This window comes from Amaranthus tricolor, chromosome 3 (assembly GCF_026212465.1).
Source record: "Amaranthus tricolor cultivar Red isolate AtriRed21 chromosome 3, ASM2621246v1, whole genome shotgun sequence".
Lineage (NCBI taxonomy): Eukaryota > Viridiplantae > Streptophyta > Magnoliopsida > Caryophyllales > Amaranthaceae > Amaranthus > Amaranthus tricolor.
The window spans coordinates 22,997,651-23,014,749 of record NC_080049.1 but is presented as its reverse complement, the minus strand read 5'-3'; the positions used below and the strand labels follow the sequence as shown (position 1 = coordinate 23,014,749).

At 30.1% G+C, this 17,099-nt stretch overlaps 1 pseudogene; it reads right to left on the bottom strand.

Moving 5' to 3' along the window:
* Window positions 1-3,527: 3,527 nt before the first annotated feature.
* On the bottom strand, window positions 3,528-16,234 carry LOC130808467 (heptahelical transmembrane protein 4-like; annotated as a pseudogene).
* Between the last annotated feature and the right edge of the window lie 865 nt (window positions 16,235-17,099).

Here is a 17,099-nt window from a genome sequence, read left to right as displayed (position 1 = left end):
ATGGAACATTGGAACTCACAATTGACGAAGTGTACTGTCGTGTACTCGTGTCTGTGAGAAGCGAGTAGGCTGTAGGCAGTAGCGAAGGCCGAAGAAGACTAGAAGAGGAAGAATTCAAGAAGACAAGAACTGAAGAACAGTCAGTTTGTGCTGTGACCGAGAGCGACGAAGGACGAAGTGACGAACGGTTTGTGGAAGACTGTGAGCGACGAACAGGCAGTGGCTGTGGCGACTGGCGAGTGGCGACGAAGAGGAAGAGGAAGGCTGTCGTTTGTGGGCTGTGGCGGTGCCGCGGTGGAGATTTCAGATTTGGGAGAGCCGGAGAGGGAGAGGAAGAGGAAGCCTGTGCAGTTTAGGGTTCGATAACTTTTTTTCGAAATGAGAAGGAACTCAGCAGACGTAGGCAGTAGGCTGCGGTTTTTAATTTTTTTTTTTTAAAGGTTATTAGCGACGGGATTTTTCGTCGCCAGGTGGTCGCTAAGTGGTCGCAAATTTTTTTTTTTTTTTTTTTTTTAAATCTGATTTATTTTTTTCAAATTGGGGGTGCCACTGCCCCCCCTTGCCCCTAGCTGGGTCCGCCACTGTATATATATATATATATATATATATATATATAAACATATATATATATATATAAACATATATATATATATATATATATATATATATATATATATATATATATATATGTATGCATACATATATACATATACATATATATATACATATACATATATATATACATATACATATATATATATATATACATTTATATATATATATATATATATATATATATATATGTATATATATATATATATATAGGCACAACAAAAAATTGACATATATATTATTTGAAGATTTTGTGTAATTTCAAATTATCATATTTTTCTAATTAAAAATTTTATTTTTAAACACTTAACATATAATAATGGTTGAATATATTAAGCGTGTTCAAAATCTGACTGGTTGTATAATATCTCTACCAAACCATTCCTTTGATAGTTTCTACGTGTCTGAGCGGCAAGGGTTTGTTCCCAGCTTTGATGTCTCATTTAATCAAGACTAGTGGTGGAAGTTGAAGTATAGAAGTTCAATTACTTTTGCACCAGTAAAAGTACATTTTCTTTTACCAAACCAAATTGGAAACCTTCTTCACATGGAGAGAATGGCTATTTGGTCAGTGCGGTAGGCCGAATTAATTGATACAAGTGGTTACAATTCCATCATTGCTTAATTACTTGTAATCTCTTCTCTCGATCATGCCCTTCAGCCCCAGTCTTTGCTTCTGTCTCTTCATACTTGTGGGACTGCTCATTAATCTTGTGCACAAGATTTGGCCCAATCAAACACATAAAGATTATCATATAACCACCCTATTTAGAAATTAGTACTCCGTACCTAGGAAAGGCAATGGGTCAGACTCGGCTCGGATTATCCATCATCCGACTTTGTTCCAGATAAAACTCAATTTGTGTTTTTCAATCTACCTCGAATCGAAGTTAGATTATGTATATTTTAACTTTGTTCCGACTTAAACTCTCGGACCTCCAACAATCTTCGAATTATTATCAAACTTTATTCTTAACGATATTATACTAATGATTTAGAAACATAAAAAACTAATAGAGTAGTCATTTAAATACAACTTAATAAAGAAAAAAATATGTCTTTCAGATTCTAGAATTGCTATTAGAATAGTTAGATTTGTAGATCACAGCTAAAATCGTGGAGTATAATTCTACCGATTCTAGACAATTGTAAATATACTCTACGAATATGCTAAATTGGGCTTTAGCCCTTCCGAACAACTATATCCCTAGATCCTAATTTTTACTTTTTTTTGATTTCTAATCATTAAATTAAGACTTTTGACCATAATATAACTGTTTTATGAACAATACGTGTGGGAGTTGGGAGTTTTAGACTCTTGATTTCAATTGGTGTTATTAACTTATTAATGATTGAATTGGTATTCAAATTAAAATCAATAATTTCTGATATAGTGATTGTGAAAATTATTGAATTTTTTCATTTATTATTATGAAATTATGAGCGCGTTAAAATTGTTACAATATAAAGTGATTTTGATAAACCTATTATAAGATCACTCTAATTGGCATTGCCTGATTATTAAGGATCATTGTTACTTTATCTACTTGGTGTAATTGTTTTACTGAATTATTGATTTATTTTAGTGTATATATTTTTATGTTTGTCAATTCATAAAAGTATAAGAAAAAAAAGAAAACAAATAAGAAGTATATATGTATTATTTAAATAATAATGAAGTTAATGAACTTTAAGTGTTCTTTTACAATAAAAATGGCTAAACAATATACATAAAAAATTACAACTTGTTTTTGCAAAATTCTTTAATCATTCAATTCTACAATTCAATTTTATGATATGATTCTAAGAGTTGTTTTCGATTTAAGTTAAATTCACGCTTTTAATAACCTTGGCTATAATTCACCAGATCTCTTTTTTAATATTCAATTATGAAACCAAAAACATTGCCTTTAAAACTTAGAGTATTATATTATTAACTAATATTAGAACATAAGTTTTTTCAACTTGAATTAATATAAAACACACATCTAGCTTAGACATTTACTTGGATTTGACATTAAATCTATGACATAGATGTTAAATTTGCAAATTTGGTTTGAATAAACTTATTATCATTGTTCTTAATATGAAGTTCAAATTTGTTCAAATTAAAAAACGACTTTAATTTGAATTCAAAGTCGGGTGTCGGGTAGAGTCGAGTTGGAGTTAGGTCGAGTCGGAGTAGAGTCAGAATTGGAATATTGAATTTTTTTATTAGTACCAACTTTGGTTCGTCTTAGAATCGGACTCGGACTATATAATCGGATTTAAAGTCGGATTTCTCTTTTCTTGGATTATTAAATTCCTCGAATTGGGTCAGATAAGGGGTGAATTCAGACTAAATTTCCATCCCTATCCGTACCAATGAATTAGGTGCAAAAGAGAAATTTCCATCCCTATTTGTACCACATTTATCATGTTTTTTTTAAATGTGGATATTTAGTAATAAATAATGATATAAAGTAAATTGTATGAATTAATAAAATAAAAAATGAGTTAAATTGTATAGATGAGATTATAATAAAGTGATGGGTCACATCCAAAAATTAAAATGACACAAAATGATTGGAACAGATTAAAATATCAAATGATGCTGAATGAGTGGGATGGAAGAAGTATAAAATTTTGATAATTAGGTCTTATCTCCGTCTCATTTTCACTTAATTCACCCTTACCTGTAATAAAAAAAAATTTTAATATTTTACAATAATAAGGAGAATTTAACCAAAATTATAATATTTTACAATAATAAGGAGAATTTAACCCAAATTTATATATATGTAAACTGAAGTTCACAACCCAAGTCACTAAGGTAACATCAACAGGAAGACAAATACAATCAATAATTACACACCCACAATCCCAGGAAACTAATAGAAGCAATGATCTAATTCTACAATTTCCTCTTTAATCAGTACTACTGACCAAGCTAGACACTCAGGAATGTCTTCTGATCATGTATAATAACTATCACAGCTAATCTAAACATATTTATAACTAACAACCTTCCAAGTCTCTCCATTGAAGGTACACCAATCCAGCGCGATAATGACTGTACGCACGCACCAGCAACGACTAGTATGTGAAACAACTGATGGCTGTGTCCTGCAAAGTCGAATTTCCCTGGCAACCATCGTTCAGGAATCCTAGTCGCGTATACCAAAGGTCCAAGACAATAAAACAGCCCCATTAATAGCTCGTAACCAGTACTGTGCAGTGCAGCAGGCTTGTCCCAGTACAAGATAATTTTGTGCAGAATTGGTAGAATACCAGACAGCCCCCTACCAGGAAACATGATAGCCCGAATAGTTCTGAGTTCTGGCTTCTGAAACGTGGGGAGAAGAGAGAATATGACGGTTGAAATTGCCAAAAGGGTGATGAAGCCGATGTAAATGTTATGAAAGAAAGGGCGACACAAGAAGTAGTAGAAAAGTAGAATGAAGTTGAGATGAGGGACGCGATCCCAGCATAGTCTAGTCTCAGCATAATGTTTGATAAGCGCTCAGAGTGACAGGAGAAGAGGTGACATGTGCTGCTAGCAAGCAAGTAGAACATTGCTCCTCCTTAGAAGGCGTAGAATGGCCAACGAGTTATTGGTAGCATGTCCGTTGATGGCAGTGATGTTTTCGGCTTATTATGAAGATCATACATGTCTGGTAATGAAGGAAGGCACATCTTGTGCAAATTTGTTCTTCTGATTACATCAGGAAGATGTTGAGTTGAGTTGAGTGGAGGTCAACAACATTAGGAACTTGCTTTGTAGTGTATATTGTCAAGCAAAGGAATACGGAGAACCCGATCAAATGACTGCACCATAAGGCATGAGTATAGCGTATGATCAGCACGTACAAGAATAAATCTAAGGGTACGCTTGGATTGACAATAAATATTTAATATATCAAAAACATAAAACTAATAAAATAAATGCAAGTATGAATGCATATAGAGGATATTATTTCCCCACCCTAGCTCCCTTAGGATAAATTTATACTTCAGAATGAGAGAACTAATTATTATTTTATCCATTTCTCAGTACTTTATTCTATCTCTCCAACAATCAAATTTCATTAATGAACTAATTGTTATTTTATCCATTTCTCAGTACTTTATGACTAATCCTTCTATCTCTCCAACAATCAAATTTCATTAATATTCTATCTAACTACCTTTGTATTTCCTTTTTTGACTTTAATTTTCACCTTAATTATTTACTTTCAATCCATGTATATCCTAAGGGGGAAATATTTCTTGTTCTTGATCATATGAGAATGAAATATTTGATATTATACACTATATCATAAGCAGACCTTATATGTTGGGATTAAGGTTTTATTTATTGAATTTTCATAAGTATATGAACTCCTATGTTACATGGTGGTTTTTATATATATGTACTCATAAATCACTATGTAAATAAATTGTTGCATCCTCAAGTTTATAATTAGCTTAATTTTAGGAAAAGATTTCTTAATATTTGTTATAATTAAGGAAATAAATGAAGAATTGCATCTATATTGAAGATTTGGTGTTTTTCTATAACTCAAAAGAAAATAATAGTTGTAATCATTTAATTAAGGCATGAACTTGAGTTATTCATATAACTTTTTAATATGATGTTATTTAAATTTATGAATTTGAATATCAAAATATAATTTCCTATTTTTAAATGAATCCACACAGCCAAACACTACCTTAAAAGTACTTAGCTTATGTCTCAAGCTTAAACACTTCCAAGGGTGTTTGCTCATCTAATGTAATACAAAGCACTCATTGCTCCCTCTATCGAACTCTTATTTAAAACACAATATATATTTTTTCTTGCCAAACCATATTTAAAATATTAAAATTACATCTAAATGACTATTTTATAAATTAAACTATGAAAATTATAAATAATATATTTATTTAGTATTTTAAATTTTAATATTTAACCTATTTTACATTGGTCTAATTTTACATTTTCAAAATCTAAATTTGCCAAATATAATATTTAGACCAATGCAACGTTTAAAAATAATTTTAAATTGCTAAACATGTCATAAGAGTTTTGAGAGCTTTATATTTAATATGAGTACTACTAATCATGCACAATTACATATAAGAAATACAAATTATTATGATTGAATTGGTGATGTGGTATCACTAGTTATACATTAACCATCCATTTGTTTTTGTTACTAAATGTCGTTAACGAAAATAATTTTTTGTGTATTGATTTCATGTAAACATAAATTCTTGTGAAAAATGATCACTTTGAGACACTACTTTTTAATGGGCCAGCCAATAAAGAAAAATATAATATAAGTTATACGGTGGGCAATGAGAATATTGTAAGTAGGCATTTAAGATATTTTAAATATCGCATGGTTACTTGTAAGCATTAAGGATATGATAAGTAAGAATTAAGGATACATAAGTAGTCATTAAAAATGATGTGAGTAGACGTTAAGAATGATGTGAGTAGGCATTAAAGGTACGGTAAGTAATCATTCAAGATAATATAAGTCATCATTAATAATACGGTAAGTGGACATTAAGGATGACGTAAGTATTAAGGATACAATAAATAGGCATTAAGCTTTAATGAACTAAGCCTTAGAGATGTCTTTTAGAGAGACGGTCTCTCAGGAGACCGGAGTTTTGTAAAATGTACTATGTCATTCCAATGATAATTAAAACTGATCAAAAAAAAGTTTTTTATACAATTTTTCATTACCACCTAATACGACTTATTTTAATGGTAACATAGTGGAATGAATTTTAGTGATAAAATGAGATAGTTAATTGGCTTTTTCTTTGATGATATCCATCCCTTTTCTTTGTATTCCAGATTTCACAGACACAGTACATTGCAATAATGCCATGAAAGTAAACTTTTTTATTATGTTGAAAACAAAGAACCCGAACCAAGAATTTAAAATCTCACTTTACTATGATTAAACAGAGACAAAAAAAACAAATAGAAAAAAAATGCAAGAGGGTTGAAGAAATCATACGTCCAAACATTTAGGGTCTCATTATGAAGAGAAAAAATGCTGAAAAATGCTTCCTTCAAAGGCCAATTAGCCCTATAATGACCCTTAATATACTTATTATCCCTTAAATAATCTGGTAAACAATGATACTCCACTAACTCATACTTCATTTTCTTCCATAATCTTTTCCCTTTTCGTCGTTTGTATTTACAATTTGGATGTTTAACACTCTGATTACTCATCTCCCACTGTCAAAAAAGAACAAACCCTGATGTAATTTGATAACAAAAAATGAAAAACAGAGAACAAATGAAAGATTTACCAGAAAAAATGTGGAGCAGAGAATGAGAGCAAGCAAAGAATTGAAAAAACAGGTATAACGAGAGATTCTGATGGGTGATGGGTGGCTGGAATGGTTAGGTGATGGAAGCAAACAGCATTACTTTGGGATGAAAACGGTATTTGGTAGCGCAATTAAAGAATGACAAATAAGGAGAGAGTTGGGAAAAAGGTATCTGGGTTTCAGAATGTTTGTTATACACCTTGTAGGTGCTAATATGCCCCCCAAAAGAATTTGACTATTTTTATTTATTTTTTAGACTTAGCGTGAGACGATCTCAAAATAAAGATGTTAATTAGAGTCTCTTAGCGATGTGTATCTTTGGAGGTATATGTTGAAAAAGGGGTGTATTTGAAGTCGGGAAGAAGTTGTGCAACATTTTGTTTATAGACTTGATGCTTGCTTGACCAACTGCTCGATCACATCAAGTCACTTGATTGGGTTGAGCAAACTAGTTGAGGCTACTGATCTCCCACTCGACTGGTTGCTTGACCACATTAAGTTGCTTAAGTAGGTCAAGCGAATTAACCAAGGCTTTTGATCTTTATTCGCGCGGATTGTTTTCAAATATTGATATAATATGTTATCCCTCGTTTCCTAAACTCTATATAAGGCTCATGTACATCATTGGTAACAACAAGGAAGATAAATTGATCTGGTCAATTGGGAATTAGGAGAGAGTGTGCCACAATCTAACTTCGTGTTTGTAGTGAGAAGATTTTGGGGTATATTATACAATTATAATTAAGAAACTTTTAATCTATAGTAAAATTACCACGAATAATATAACTTTTTGTTAATTTTTTTACAATAATACCAACTATTGATTAACCATGAATAATACCAACTTAGAGTGATATTTTCTTTGAATAATATCAACTTTAGTTTATCAACTAATTTACCAAGTGTTTTTTTTTGACTTATAATCATCTATAGTTTGATTTTTAACATGTTAGAGATTTTCTAAGAAAACACTCCTTTAAGTTAGTATTATTCATGGTTAATTAATAGTTGGCATTATTGTAGGAAACTTAACAAAAATTGTATTATTCACGTTAATTTTTCCTAATCTATAATATTGACTTCAATTGCTTTATGGTAGGTTTTATAGTCTAATACCAAATTGTTATTAGGATCTTTCCACCTTCCAAATTTGTGTGTTACTTCTTTAGGTTTTGCTATTCTTTATTCATTCTTTTGTTGAGTATTTTCATCTATAATAAATTGATTGCTCTAACACTAATAATTGTATTAGTTAAGCTATTCAACTCATGTAAAACGATCGTCCCACGGTGAAACAATCTCAAACAAAAATTTGTGATTTACTTTATTACAGCGTTTAGAAAAGAGAAGTTGAAGATCACATAAGTATCAAACTCAAGACCAGATTAGAAAATAAATTGCTTGCTTTAGTAGAGACAAAATAAAATTTTGAAGTTAGGTTTTTTTTTTCTTTTTTTTTTCTATTCTTTGTGGGCAAATTTCTAGATGTAAATTTATTGGATTTTTCTATTTTAGGAATTTTGAATCATGCTCCATGATGTAATTATGTTTTGTGTAAGCTGAATAAAATTTAGTCTAAACTGCAAATAAAATCAGACCAAATGGTCTAGTCTGTTTTTTTTTCAAAAAAAAATTACAATTTATGATCTGGTTCCGATTTTTTATTTTTCAGACCAGACATTTCTGCAAATAATACTATGATTGAAAAGCATAATTTTTTTAAAAAATAGGTTGCTACCTAGATATTTCAAAATGTAGTTCTTTGGTGATTGTACGTGCAAAATATTTGCATAAATATATACTTATTAATTTGAAAAAAATATTAAAATATAAAATCGTGGACCAGACTAGACCAAATCAGACCGTTATAGAACGCTTTGGTACGATTCGGCTAGAAAATTTTCAAACCAAAATTTTTAATTTGATCTAATTTTATTGTCAAATCGGATCGTGTGCCCCCTAATTTTGTGTGTTGAATTCTTAGCCTATTTGGTTGGAGACTTGGAGTAGCTTAGGGTGAGCTGAGGACAAGTGACAAACATACACTGAGTAAATATGTTATTTACTCAATCATTTTATTTTTGATTCTTCAATTTAGAATTTTCTATTTTAGAAGTATTTTTAAGTGATATATTGAAGTATTTGAAGATAAAATATAAATAAGTATAATCTTGTATGTTAGATTTGTCTTAAAACAATTTTTGTATTATACAATTTATAGAATGTTTTATGATGTCTATGTGGAGATGTTAGATTTGTCTTAAAACAATTTTCGTATTATACAATTTTTAGAATGTTTTATGATGTGTATTTAGAGATATTGAGGTTCAAAAGTGCTTTAAAAACGTGTAAAAAATAAAGTGGACAAACAATGAAGAACGGATAGAGTATTAAAAAATAATGAGTGTCGAATCAAGTTAGGATAGTTATTGAGGGTTTTTCCCTTCACTTTTATGATAGGGTTTTATTCTCACAGCCTATGTGAAAGATTAGTTATCTCTCCTCCTTGTCTGTGCATCATTAATTTTTTTCCTGCAATAAAGTGTGTCACTTTTGAAAATCTATTAACTTCCACCATAATACCATCTCTGCCCATCTTTGTCCTAGGTAAAGCAATAATGAAATCCATACTAACATGCTCCCATGCATTGTTTGTGAGCAACAGGTAAGGGTTTATACTCTTCTTTGTAAAAGGTGAGTTTTACCTTATGACACACATCACATCTAAGAATGTATTTACCCATTCTGCCTAATATTCTTGGGCAAAAGAAGTGTTGAGCTAATATGTCTAGGTTCTTTTGTATTCCAAAATATCCCCCTAAAGTTCCCTCATGAACTTCCTTGACAAGAGCAAGTCTTAAGGGTGTCCTGAGAATACATAGCCTATTCCTTTTAAATAAAATATCCCTCCTGAATGTAAAACTGTTTCTGTGGTGTTCAGGGGCAAACTAGGGGGCGGGGGAGGCCCGCCCCCGACTTAAATTGTTTTTCTTTGAAATTTTTGTTTGGCGCCTTACTATTTTACAGTATTTTAATTAGAACGTGTAAATATAATCAATAATACTCTTGTGCTCCATTGGTTAGCAACTCAGTAAGAGTACAGCCTAGTTGCTGGTCCGAATCCCTGAAGCAACACTTTTTTCCAAGCCTCAGATCAGTTGCGTTGTACTATAGCCTATTGTTGTATGTTACTCCATAGCGCGCGCCTAGAAGCTTCTTCCGATCATTTACCCAATAAAATTTATTTTAAATTCCACAACTTTTGAAATTCCATTTATTTTTATAAACTCAACCAAGTTTACTCTAATTTCTCTAACTTTATTATTTGAAAAATTGATAAATTATTTCTTATTGCTCAAGAAATTACACTAAACCAAAGTTGAATTGTTGCTCTTAACAAAATTTGAATTATTCCACAAGAAATTTGTCAAAGGTAAATTATTTCTTATTTATTATTCATTTATTTTATTTTCATTCATGTTTTGTTGAAATTATTTGTTTGTAAATTATAATTCTCAAGACTATTGCTTATTTGCTTTGTAATTTGTGAATTGTAACCCTAGACTAGAATTATTGTGAGTGTTCATACCTAATAACCTAAATAACATACCGAATTGAAAAATTTGTAATTGGGTAATTTGTGCTTTAATTTGAAAATTTGTGTTTTAATTATGTGTTAATTTGTAATTTGGAAGTTTGTGTATTGTTTCCAAGATTATTTTTTTTTAGTAATTCCAAGACTATTGCTTTGTTTTATAAGTATATATAAATTTGCTATTTGGGAAATTGTGTTCATAATACAATCTATACACAATCCGCCGAAAAAAACCCACTTATTATTTATTTTTTTTAATAAACTCACTTCATTGGGTATATTGCTCATAGCATTCTTAGCAAGTGTGTAACCGGTAAAAAACGGTTAAACTTCTTTTTGTTTTTGAACTTTTTTTTTGACATTTTAACCCCCTTCCACTGCATTTTCTTCTACGTCTAATATACTCCATCTTTCACCATTCTTATGTACTCCATCTCCCTTAACACCTTTAAAATCATGATGTATTATTTTGCTTGAAGAAATAATTATTGGATTTTCTAATTTCTTTTACTTATTCCGTTTGTTTATAGCAACTGTCATTATGCTTGCATTACTTCCATTCATTACAGGCCATTATGCAATTTAAAGTAATCAAATCAAAAAATTTAAAATCCTCAGCACTGCATACTTCCATTCATCTCCCAAAAGTAGCATCCAACTTACATTAGTACATTGTTTACGTTACATACCAATGGCAAAAGATGAGGCATTACATTATGATTCTAATAGCTGTTTAAATAAACATTGAAAGTAATCAAATCAAATACAATCAATGACTCGTTGTTAGCAGCAACAACAATGGAGTTTTATTGCCTTTTAAAATCCCATTTCAGTTGTTAATGTGTCTTAGAAAATGTCTTTAATTAAGGGAGTTAAATACTGAGTTCATGATGGTGAAAGAGAGAGCATGAGTTAATGTGGGTGTAAGGCAAACTCATTTTTTGATAACTAACGAATTGCAGGTAATCTAAGAGTGCTATGAGCAATGAACCCCATTAGTGGGTTTATTTTAAAATAAATAATAGGTGAATTTATTTTCGACGGATGAGGTTGAATTATTATTGACAATTTTCCTATTATATATTATATCATTGAGTTTTTATTTATTGTAAAGTTGGGAAATTTTAATTATGTGGTGAATATATAATAGTATGAACTCAAAAGCACTATATTTTTTTTCAAAAGGGTCAATAGTGAGCAATCTTCAATTTTAAGTGTTCAAAATGAAACTCGTGAGCCAGAGAAAAATCTAGAAGGAAGAAAAAGAACTGGCATCCCAACTACTAACAACAACCGTCGTCATAATATGTAAGAGTTAAGGTAAGTGCTAATGTTAACCATTTTGTTCTTGAACGTGATCCTAGAATGTATAAACAAATCAATAAGTATCATCCCAATGATCGTGTAAAAGTAATGAGGGAGTATGTTAAACTAAAACTCTTCCAACCCATTCTCGATATATATACACTTTCTGGAGACTTCTCCGATCAAGAAAAACTTCAACTTCAGTATGAACTGTAACATTTTCTCTTTGATGTTTGTCAGCATATGCAGTTTGAAAAGCCCTCCACCTTAGCATTATTATGTCAAAAATTAACTGAAACAGGAAAATAACAAACTTTCCACTTGTTGATAGATTGATCTAACTTGTTCTAACTATTTTTGTTTCTACAGCAGCATGTGAGTGTGCATTTTCCGCAATGAATATTGTTAATTAAGACTAACCGAAGGACAAAAATGGAAGATGATTTTCTAAGAGATGTTCTATTAATATCAAAAATAGAAAGGGAATTAGTTGATATGTTCTGCGTAGATTCTATTATTGATGATTTTGCTCTAATAAAATCCCAAAGAGTGCGATTCAATTAAGTATATTCACGTAAGGACTTTAACTTTACTTAATATATTTATAAGTGTTGTATTATTATTGGCCTTCCTATTATAAAATTCTGGCTTTGCCCTAAATGGTGTTACCTTACAGGCTGCATGTATGTGTTGGAGATCAGGGTTTGTCTCATACATGTCCTTAATCATTTCAAAGCCTAGGATTTTGGTTTTCAACAAAGCTAACATATGGTGCATCCTACTAAGAGCATCTGTTATGACATTTGCTTTACATGCTTTATACTTGGATGAAAAAGTAAAAGATTGCAAAAAATCCCCCTCACTTCCCATGCATTAAGCTTGTTTTGACCATTGATGTACCTAAGTGATTTATGGTTTGCATGTAGAATGAACGGTTGAAATTTGAGGCAATGTATCCAATGTGTGAGAGCCCTAATTATAGTATAAAACTCCTTATCATATATAAAAAAAAATTGAGTCTACTTTTGTTGAACTTCTAACTAAAGTAAGCAATTGGTCTACCTTCCTGATGTAGGACTGCACCTATGCGTCCACTGGCATCACAATTAAAAGAAATATTAGGCGGTAAAATCAAATTATTAATGAAAAATTGGGAAAAAAGTCAATCATCAGATCATGGACAATCCAGCACTATCAAATTTGAAAAATGAAATGATTATTGTTTTTGGTAAAAACAATGTTAAGCTCGTGAAAACATTAAAAAGGCATAAAATAGAATAAATTGAATATACATCTATGTAGTATTTTTCACTAAGTGATTTTGATTGATCTCTCAGGACACAAACCTCCAACCAAAATATTTTCATTGAAAACATTTGTTCTACGGCAACGTTCAGATAAATTTACGGATAATGTTGCCGAACTCCCTGAGAAAAAAATTGAAATATCTCAAATATAATTGCGCCTAATGTGGTGGTCATAATCCTGATTCTGAGTTCAAGTCAAAATTAACACGTAGAAAAAGGACACCTTTTGTGAAAAAGAGGATAGGACACGTATTCGTAATTAAAACGAGGAAAAGGCTTAAATTTTTTTGGAATTTAGTATTATAGTAGGCATATTAATTTCCCGAAATCTTATACACACATGGATTTGAATAGTGAGGTTGCTATGAGTCTTTTCCGATTCGAATAATAATAATTATTCTAAGACCACTCATCAAACTTTGTGTGAAGGTAATCAAATCTTTAGACTGAGATCACGTGTAGGCGTGTAGCACATTTCGACATTTAATTTCTCGTCAAAACCATATAAACTGTCTTTAAAAACAAAAAATGCATCCTAATGAAAATCACCATTTTTTTCACTAAAAAAGATGGATGAAAGAAGAAGATAAATAAAAGAAAGAGAACGGAAGAAAAAAATAGATGAAAATGGAAAAGGTTAAAGAAGAAAGACAAGGGTATAAACAAAATTTCACAACTTAATGTATATTATAACGTTTTTTGAATATTAATGTCACGAAAATTTAAAAGTAAAATACTATTTTGTGGATTTCTTTTACGATTTGCTAGTTCTAGCCTTTCATAAAAGTTCTTGCTATCAAGTATAATATCCTAATAAAAAATAAATATTTTTTCTTGATTAATTTTATATTTGAAAGTTTTCGATAAAATAAAAAGTAAAATAGTGAAAATCTAATAATATAGGAGAAATATTCTGTTACATTGATCTATTTCCCACGGCACTCACCTTCAACTACGATAGTTTTATTTAAAAATTTCATTATACGGCAAAACATCCAAATAAAAGTTCGATAAACGTTCCCAAATTATCACAAAATGATGCATATTCAAATCAAGAGAAAAGCATAAAGTTTTTTGACATATCGATGACACATAAAAAAAATCGATATTGTTTTTATATAATCATCACAACATTTATCTCATAGCGGTACAAGATGTTAAAAAAAAAATTAAAATTTAGTAATATAATAGTGTTATTTTGTTCGAGTATTAATAGACTAAGTTTTTTACACACGTATGGAATTACATAATAATGTTTTATAAGCATTTCCAATTCAAAATAAAGTTTATATATTTATCATCATAAAGATATGCCATTGAACAAAAAAAAGTCTCACAATTGATAAAATTTAGAGTTACTTTCTGTGAAAAGAGTGGACAATTAAAAAATAAATAGTAAGTGGTGCATTTTCCATTCGAATAAGCTTTTAATATATTTTTGAATCCCAAAATGTATACAATTAGTGAAAGAAAACGACCGCTTGAAATAAAAAATTAATTTTAGTAATCCTACTTTTTAGAAATCCCAATGTTATTTTCTATGAATGTTCTTGGTAAAATAAAAATAAATGTTTTTTGTTGATTATTTTTATATTTGAAAGTTTTCGGTAAAATAAATAGTAAAACGGTGAAAATCTAATAATATAGAATAAATATTTTGTTAATTTGATTTACTCCAACTACAATAGTTTTATTAAACAGTTTTGTTTTACGGCAAAACATCCAAATAGAATGTTGGAAGACTTTCTCGAACCTCCAAAGAATGCACATTCAAATTAGGAGAAAAGTCTAGAGATTTATTATCATACCGATAACATGTGGGAAAAATAAATATTATTTTTTATATAATCGTCACAATATCTATCTCATTGCGGTACGAGATGTTAAAGCGCAGTGTTTGAAATTATTAATATAGAAGGGTCATTGTTTTCAAATAGAAAAAATTGCCGTGAATAATACAATCTTTTGTTAATTTTCTAACAATAATACCAAATATTGATTAACCATAAATACTACCAACTTATAAGTGATGTTTAAGACAAAAAAAATTAATAAATTAATTAAAAAATTAAAGTTGGTATTATTTTAGGAAAATACCCTCTAAATTGGTATTATTTATGGTTAATCAATAATTGATATTATTGTAGAAAAATTAACACAAAATTTTATATTCATAGTAATATTTCTTATTTTGAAATCGTATACATAAAATTATATAATGATGTTTCAATAAGCTATTTTAAATTCGAAAAACATTTTATATATTTTTAAATCCAAAGCATATATGATCGAACAAAATGTACATTTAAACCAAAAGAAAAGCTTAAAGGTTTTCTGTCATATTAATGACACATGGGAAAAAAAATCAATAATTTTTTTATATAGTCGTCACAACGTCTATTTCAATACAATACGAAATGCTAAAATTAAATGATTGAAATTTAGTAATACAATATTGTTTTCGATTATTAATTGAGTTAGTTTTTCGGAATCATATGAAAACGTAATTCGCTTTTTCTCAAGTAATATTGTTTGATAATAATTAAATTAAGAAAAATTAATATTAATAATTCAATTTTTTATCCAACCGATTAAAATGTTACACAAACTAAATGCTTTTTATTTTATTTTCTTGAAATTTGAATGTTTTCGGTAAAATAAAAAATAAATATTATTTTTCTCGATTATTCTTTATTTTTGAAAGTTTTTAGTAAAATAAATAGTAAAATGACAATTTAATAAAACAGGATGCACACACCTCCAATTACGATAGTTTTATTAAAAATATTGGTACACTTTTCGAAGAGAGCATAGAGCAGTTTATATATGAAAGGAAAGAAAACAAGAAAATGACGTGGCAAAAAATAACTAAAAAATTAATCAAGACTTTAGCAATATATTTTATTACAATATTTTTATCCTTCGTCCTCCGTAAGCTTGGGGTGGTAGCTAGCATTCCAAGCTTGGTTAGGAGAGGTTGAAGTTTTGTTGATGAAATGATCTTGGTAAGGACATCTGTGACTGGCCAAAGATTAGTGACTCCCAATTCTTTTAGCACATGAAATAACCATGTAATTTCTGAGGCTATAGTCGCCATTGTTCAGTATTTAGCTTTAAAAGATGATTTTGATACGGTGTGTTTCTTTTTGAATTTTCAACTAACTGGAGAATTACCAAAAAGAGTGAGATAGCGAGTGATCGACTTTTTAATATCAATACAAACCCCCAATCAGAGTCAGATTAGGCATGGATCCTGAGCTGATGAGAGCCTTGTACAATGATGCCTTGACCGGATGTATGAGCAATGTAGTTTAATGTGTGTTGAAGAGCTTGGTGGTGTGCTTCGGTTGGATTCTGCATGTATTGGGTAAAAGCCTGCACAATGAAGGCTAAGTCCGATCTTGTATGTGTCAATTCAACTTCCTAATGAAACATCTGTATTCAGTAGGATTAGTAAGTAAGGAAGAATCATGATTATCTAATTTTAATTTAGAGGGAATGGAGTGGCAGCCTTGTGAAAGGTGGTTATGCCACTATCCCGAAAAAGCTCTTTTGTGAATTTATTTTAGGTGAGAACAATACCATCTTAGATGTAGGAAACTCAAAGTCAATAAAATAATGTCATAAATCTAAGTCTTTTTTGATAAAAATTCGATGCAAATGAGAATTTTAAAAATTTATATCAGCTTTGTTATTACCTGTAAGTATAATAGCATGCACATAAATTGTAGCAATAGTGAAACACATAGAGGTCTTTTTAATAAAAAGAGAAGAATCATGGTGAGATTGTAGAAACCCTTAATGAAACATCTCAGTGGTGAGTCTAGCAAACCACTGATGAGAGGCCTGTTTCAACCCATAAAGGGACTTCTTGAGCCTGCTGTGATACCCCAAATTGAGATTTAAAAGGATTGATAGACTACTCTTATCAACAAGGTGTATCTTCTTTTCATGGGAGCCCA